Source organism: Epinephelus moara, chromosome 14, assembly GCF_006386435.1.
Source record: "Epinephelus moara isolate mb chromosome 14, YSFRI_EMoa_1.0, whole genome shotgun sequence".
NCBI classification, from domain to species: domain Eukaryota; kingdom Metazoa; phylum Chordata; class Actinopteri; order Perciformes; family Serranidae; genus Epinephelus; species Epinephelus moara.
Window position 1 is genome coordinate 31916766 of NC_065519.1, and position 7532 is coordinate 31924297.

General features: G+C 41.6%; 1 protein-coding gene across 3 annotated transcripts in view; it reads right to left on the minus strand.

Annotated features, from left to right (window-relative positions):
- Positions 1–7532, minus strand: part of lrfn5a (leucine rich repeat and fibronectin type III domain containing 5a) — a 183440-nt gene that overhangs the window by 87772 nt on the left and 88136 nt on the right. For all 3 annotated transcript variants that reach the window (XM_050061576.1, XM_050061575.1, XM_050061577.1), the window contains one exon: positions 3958–4068. The gene's annotated coding sequence lies outside the window, so the exon portion shown is untranslated. The remainder of the gene's footprint in view (positions 1–3957; positions 4069–7532) is intronic.

Consider the following 7532-nt stretch of genomic DNA (forward strand, 5'->3'; position numbering starts at 1 on the left):
GAATTGTGCTCTACATAGTTATTATGGACTATATGTACCGAGTTTAATTCTGTGGAGACAGACCATTAATTTAGCAAAATCAAATGACAAAAATCGCCAAAAAAATCGCCAAAAATGAAACCAACCGTGACGGACTCAGCTGATGGGCGATTGGCGATATATTCGTCCAATCGCCCAAGCCTAGTAGCAGCACACAACTTGTTGCTTTTTAAAGCTTCATACTCCCTTTGTTTGTGTTGTCAGCTTCTCTGTTCTTTGCTGTGGTAGCCAGGCCGCCCAAACATGCATGTTAGCACTTGTGTCACTGTGTGTGTAACCCACGGGCTCTCTGCAGCGCTGCACTGAAATCAACCCCCCCCCCCAACTTAACAGTAAGCTCTGTCAGCACTGTTGCCATAATAAGCACTGTTGGCACCATTAGTGCTGCTAGAAGCAGAGCGTTTATCGTGCCTTATTCTAGTGGTTAATAACACATCAGGAGTAAGTTAATCTGCAGATGCTCTGATACAAATTGACACCAAACTTTTTTTTTTTTTTTTTTTTTAATTAAATGTGAATCACTGCAACCAGGAGAGGTCCTGTACAAACATAATATTAGGCTGATGGGTCCAGTAGTACTCAAGAGTTGCTGTGTTAAGACAGAAAGACACTTGGCAGCGATAATAATCAAATAATCTTTTCAGCTCTAGATGTCATGAGATACTATTGAGATGGGGAACCTTGGTAGCCGAGTGGTATACCTCATTAGCACAATGTGGCAGGTTCCATACCCTCTGGGGACCGTTCTTGCATATGATGTCAGTAGAGTGTAGCTATACAATAAACTAAGAAGTGAATGACTCCTGAGACAACAGAGGAAACAGAGTAAGAGTTAAGAAGCGAGGGAACATATTGACGATGACAGTAAACAATTGGGAAGATTCAAACACACATGAATGCATGCATTATTCTGACCCATGAGCACTGTATAATATGCTGTGAGACTCTTCTACCTCTAGCTATGATTATATCTCAGCAAACACTTACTATGCATAAATGAGAGATTTGTTAGGGTCAGAGCCAATTTCACATGCGCTTAAGGCATTGTTACAAATGTATAGCTTACACAAGCACACGCACACACAGCATTCTTGTACTTCTAACTATGTGAAGATCCTCATTGACATAATGCGTTCCCTAGCCCCTTAACCTACCCTTAACCATCACAACTGAATGCCTAACCCCAATCCTTACTTAATCCCAACCTAAACCTAATGGTAACCTGAACCCTACAACCAAATCTGAACCCTGAAAACAGGCCACACACACACACACACACACACACACGCACACACACGCACACACGCACACATGCACACATGCACACATGCACAGGTATCTCATCTTCCATTTCAGCTTCAATTTATCCACTGGGTTTTTTAGAACGAAGTGCTAAGGTTGAAAAGATACAGAGATTACAGATTAGACAGGCAGACAGATAGACGGACAGACAGATTCTTGACTCTTTCTTCATTTGCCCACTTCTACCTTCTAATTCCCCCCTCTCTGTCTCTCCTCCCCCCACTTTCCCCCTCTTTCCTCTCCTCCTGCTGCTTTCTAGCTGAGTTCAGCAGTCAGCTGCATCCCAGAGGGACATATCGAGGTTAGAAGTGTAGATCTAACAGCCAGCTGAAGGGAAGAAAAGAGAAAGCAGACTAGGGAAAAGAGAGAGAGCAGATCAGCAGCAAAGTCTCAAGGGGTAGGGAGGTTAAAGGTGGGTTTCTGACAGAGAAAGCCCATATGAAGATGACAAGCTACCATATTCCCGCCTGAGAATATTAGTGGGGAGATAAGAGGTGATGAGAAAAGAGGAGTGGGGGAAAAAGTGGGTGAGCCTGAAACATGTAAAGATTTATTAACAAGAAGAAGAGCCATCATACAGTGGTCAGACCTAAAGCCTCGCTAGCTTGATTCCCATAGCCAAGCCTGGCACAACCTGGTTTCATTGACAAGTGAGCCTGCCTTGTTTCCACTACGGTGCAACCACAGCTGGTCTAATTTCCACTGCAAACTCACAGAGAACCAATTAAAACTATCAGGTTCCCACTAAAGGGCCAGATAAAGTCAGATGTAGCCAAAACACTAATGTAGTTTCCACTGGATTTCCATATCCACTACAAGGCCAAGCTAAGGTACTCTGGTGACAGGTCAAAGCCTGCTGCTTTGACCTGGATGTAGCCTGATTTCCTTGACTACTGTGACTCAAACTTTGCTAAGCAGCATGAGAGCCTGGTTTCTACTCCCAGGAAAGAGAGGCTAGTCTGTCCTCCATTAGAGCAAATCTCAGTTGGAAAGAGTTTAATCCCAAGAGGAACAAACTTTTATAACAAGCAGCTGCAGCACAGCAGAATTATTAAAGGAGTAGGTTAACATTTAGGGGAATACACTAAAGTCTCTCTCTATCTGTACACTAAATAGAGCCAGGGGGAATTTAGTCTTGTACAATAACAATTTTACAAGACAAACACTCACCAAACAAGTGTTTTACCTGATAATGTTAACAAAAGAAATAGACAACAGAATCTCAAGTGGTCAGTATTTTCTGAAAAAGTTTTACACCCAAAGTGTGTAATTTCTGCTGTTTCTGAATCAAAACAATGACAAACGATGGACTCTGATAATGTCATAAGTAACATCTAACTTGACTCAGGCAAAAATCATGTTCACAAGGTTTAATTCAAGTTATGTTCATTCCTGTTATGTCATATTATTGTACTAAAATAGTAGCAAGTCAGTCATGGTAACTTGCTAACTTAGCATTAACATTTGATGAGCTGACTATACAGCTACCATAGCTCACGTTATGTGGCAAATTCAGTTGTGGGAAAGCCCAGTGCTGTTTTTTGTCATCAAAACAGTTACACTAAAAATAACTTTATGACAAAGTTAAATTAATGTTATGTTTTAATACTGCCATAATGATGGCTTGGTGGTTGGTCTGGTCTTCATCTTTTTCTACTACTACTTCTTCTTCTTGTCTTCAATGGTGGGTGGGAACTAGTGTTGAAGGTGCACTAGCACCCAACTCACCCAGTGTATGCTTGGTTAGATCATATTGAACATTTATTATATTTCGATTGAGAAAAATTATATTGAGATACTTGATACTTGAGATTGGTATCTTTGTAGCGCACAGCCCTACTTAGCATACAGACATAAGAGTTGTATCAATCTTCTCATCTTACTATATAATTACAAAAACTCTGTGTGTGTGTGTGTGTGTGTGTGTCTGTTCCACGTTTTTCTCCTCACTGACTTGGTCAATCCATGTGAAATTTGGCACAGTNTGCCTCAAGAACCCATAACTTCCGGTTATATAGATTTTCCGCCATTTTGAATTTTTTGAAAAACACTTAAAATCGATCTCTTCCTAGGAAGTTTGACCAATCTGCATGAAACTCTGTGAACATAATCTAGAGACCAATATCTAAAGTTCCCTCTTGGCAAAAGTTGGAAAACTTACTAAACCTGAGCTTCTATAAGGCAGTGAATATTGCCTATTATCGGAGGGCGTGGCTCATCACATAAAGATGTATAACATCTCAAGGGTTTCACCGATCACCACGCAACTTTGTCTAGGCCTAACCGCCATATTGATTTTTACTAAACTGACTGGAGAAATTTAACTCTAATTGGCAACTGGGTGGCGCTATAACAACAGAAAAATGCTTAAAAAAATGGCTAAAATGTGACAGATCGCTGTGGCTCCCCCTGTGGCCGAATGTTGTTGTTTTTTTCTAATTTTTCATATGACTAAGTCATGGTATGGTATGCTGTACTCAATGGGTATGGACTAGTCTTAATTTAAGCTAGAAAGCAAATTGGTGTCAAAATGTCTTAACTACTCCTTTAAGTAAATCAGTAAAAAAAAACACACACACACACACACACACACATGCATGCACAAAAGTACCTTACCTTCAGGGATGTAAAAGTGGATGACACTCTTCTTCAGGATTCACATGTTACCACGGCTACAACATCATGGTTGTGGGTAAAGGTCCAGAATCTTCCTTCTGATTTTACTCACTATAGAAAAACAGAGGAACAAAAAAGGTATTCAATATTGGACTGAGAAAGTAATAATTCAACAACAAAAAAACCCTTTTGACCAAGTGAATGATTTTCTGTTTCCACACCACAACCTTACATTTATAGTGTATTTACAGTGACTATACTTTTTTTTTTCTTTAACTTGGCCTACAGCACAGTAAAGGTGTAAAGAGTTCTCCAGCACTGACTGTGTTTCTAAGCAGCTTAATTATTAATAAACTGCTTGGTTAGCCTTTAACTGAGAATAAAAGCGCTGCAACTGTGCACCATTGAACCAAGTGGAGGTGTGCTAAGTTGAGAGCACATGTCCTATAGACCGATTGCCCCCCACACAGGCCTCACATGCTGTTACTACCGGATATCAGTGACTTGAACAACCCTTCCCATTGATCCAAAGATATCCCTCTTCCTTCCTTCCTTCCTTCCTTCCTTCCTCCCTTTCTCCCCCTTTCCCTTCCCCCTGTTTCTGTTCATCCTCCCACCCATCTCCTCTTTTATCCCATTTTCCTTATTGGATTTTCTCCTCTCCTCCCCTTTCCACGCCTCATGTCTTCCTTCTATCCCTCCCTCTCTCTCATTTTTTTCCAGCTTTTCTCCTTCAAAGGATAGAGGACACAGCTGAAACAAAGGCTGCTTCTATACCAGCTGAGCCAGCAGGATGGAGGGAGAGTGAGGCAGGGAGGGAGTGAAGGATCAAAATGAGGCAAGGAGGAAAAGAATGAGGGCAAAGAGTAAGGTGGAAGGGAGGGTGAGTAGGATGGGGTGCAAAGAGAATGAAGTGGGAACACGGGGATGGCAACAGCGCAGAGAGGGGGGGTGGGGGTGCTGAAAAGGGGAATAAATGTGAAAGTGAACAAGAGAAAGACGGAAGGAGATAAAGATAGATGCAGAGGAGAGTTAGAGATTGCTCTCGCATCAATAGCGTAGTGGGTTTCAACAGAATCTCACACACACACACACACACACACACACACACACACACACACACACACACACACACACACACACAAACACACGAAGAGTTATCACAGTCAGCCAATAAAGAAACCTGCCTAGAGCAGCACAAACACATGCACTCCATTTTATCACGTGCAAAATATCTACCTTTCCTATATTTGCCCATAGGATTACTAACACAGGTTTGACTACCTGAACACTATTCATCATAGTGATCTCAACTGACATGAATGTATAACTACAGTGGCATAAAAAAGTTATTTAAAACCTTCAAACTATTTGTCTATCCAGTATTTTCAAGTCCAGTGTGGCTGATAAGACCGATAGATAGATGGGCCCAGCAGACGGATAGATGGTATGAAGTGAATGATGGATAAGGTCTGTGATTTATGAATTCCCCACTCCCAGTATGACCTTGGCAAAACAGAAAAGCCATCACTAAAATTACACTGTATTAAATAAATAATAGAGCCTCTTTGTCAGCAAGTCTGCAAAGAGCAGCACAAGTGATTGACTGGTGTTAATATGCAGGACCACACCCTGTACTGCTGCATGCAAGGCCATGAGCTTCAGCTGAGTGCTCATGCATGTACCGGACGGGCATTATATACTATTTGTATATTCAGCAACTTAACTTCGCTAGTTGGTCTCTTGTTTACAGGCTTTGCTGCCAAACAACACACATTACTGAATGATTGATTTTAATGAATTCATTATCCTCCTCCAAATATTTGTTTATTTATGAACTCCATCAGGATTTTAAATGACGTTCCACCCCGGCTATGACCCTGAAAGACACACGACCACAAATTGGACAGCGTTCCATCAATTTGCCTGCACAGCAGAAACCAGTCCAAGGACATTATGTAACTCCACACCATACTTTGTTTCGATGGCTATTTACAGACACAAACAGACAAATAAAAGTCATCTACCTAATCTCACATATCACTGCTTGAAATATACTATTTGAATTCCTATCTTTGTCACCATCAAACTCCTGTTTCTTTTATCTGACAATGGTAGCAGCAGCGGCATTAAACTTTGATGGAATTCATACCAGCACAAAGCATTAAAGTTGCACCAGAAAACATCATTACATAAACTGAGGGTCAATGGTTAGTTTCTTGCAGATTCCCAATGGGCAAAGACAACTGGTGCAGTCTAATGAGCCTGCGTCCTCAGGGTGAGACTACATAAACTCAGTTTAGGTCTGGACTTTGCAAGAGCGCATGTATCCTTTAATGAGCCTGGGTACCTGGGGTGACATGCCACAGCAGCTTCACTCAACATGGGTTCCTGAGGATTATGAAAGCCTTTTAAAGAATCCCCACGTGAAACAAGAATCACAATGGTGTCCACGGAAAAACGTCTCCTAAAAATAATTACTTTCAATTATTCAATATCTTATGTAACTCCAAAGTAGGAACAGATATAACTGGGCTGTACAGCCGCGGGACGTCTGCTGAATTACAGCTTGTTTATTCTTTGTTTCAGAGTTCACAGCATGGACAGTGTTTGGAGACTCTACATCATATATTTATGTTTTGTGCTGTCACACTGAGGAGGTATGTACCAACCACATTTTATGACATTACATCATTTACAGGGTTGTAAAGATTTGACAGTGTGACACAAGTTGCATGGTGGCACATATTTACCAAATAGGAACATATTTCAAATTCAATAGACCTTTTTCTGTTTTAGTAGCCTATAAAGTATTACAGTGATCTGTGAGTAAAGGAACACACAGTGTATGTGAGTGAATAAAATAATATTACAAAGAAATTACTTTTGAAGTGTTTGAAGTCAAGACACTCAGAGGATTTTTCACTGGGCTCTGGTCAGCTAGCATTATTGCCAAGCTGTGATGAACTGCTGTGGTCCTACTGTGATGGTAGCAGGGGGTACCATGGCCATCCTGTGATCCCTTTAGCTGTGTCTTCGGCAGATAAATTCTGTGCCTTTTCCAGATCCCCGTCTGCACCCTCTCCCTACACTCCCTTTCTATATTCCACCACAATGAGTGCCATCCCAAGCCAATTCATGGGGAGTGGAGGTGTCTTACCCCCAATTTCCACATACTCCTTCAGCGGCGCGCAGCAAATACGCTCCCACTCTAGTGAATAGCTGCATTTCCACAGCGAGTGGCGGGCAGTGTCTCTGGAGCGTCTGAGAAGTGACACGCCGCTCTGCTTCGTCAAAGATACGCGCCAGGTCTATTTTTTAGCGACTACGCTTCCATTTCACGTCAAGCCACGTAGCTCAGATCGCATCAAACTGGGAACGGAACGCACACAGTATCTGGTAAATTTCAAAATACAACACAATGCTGTTAAATTCAGACAAAACTGAAGTTATTGTTCTTGGCCCCAAACAACTCAGAGACTCTTTATCTGATGACATAGTTTCTCTTGATGGCATTGCTCTGGCCCCTAGCACTACCGTAAGAAACCTCGGAGTAATATTTGATCAAGATTTGT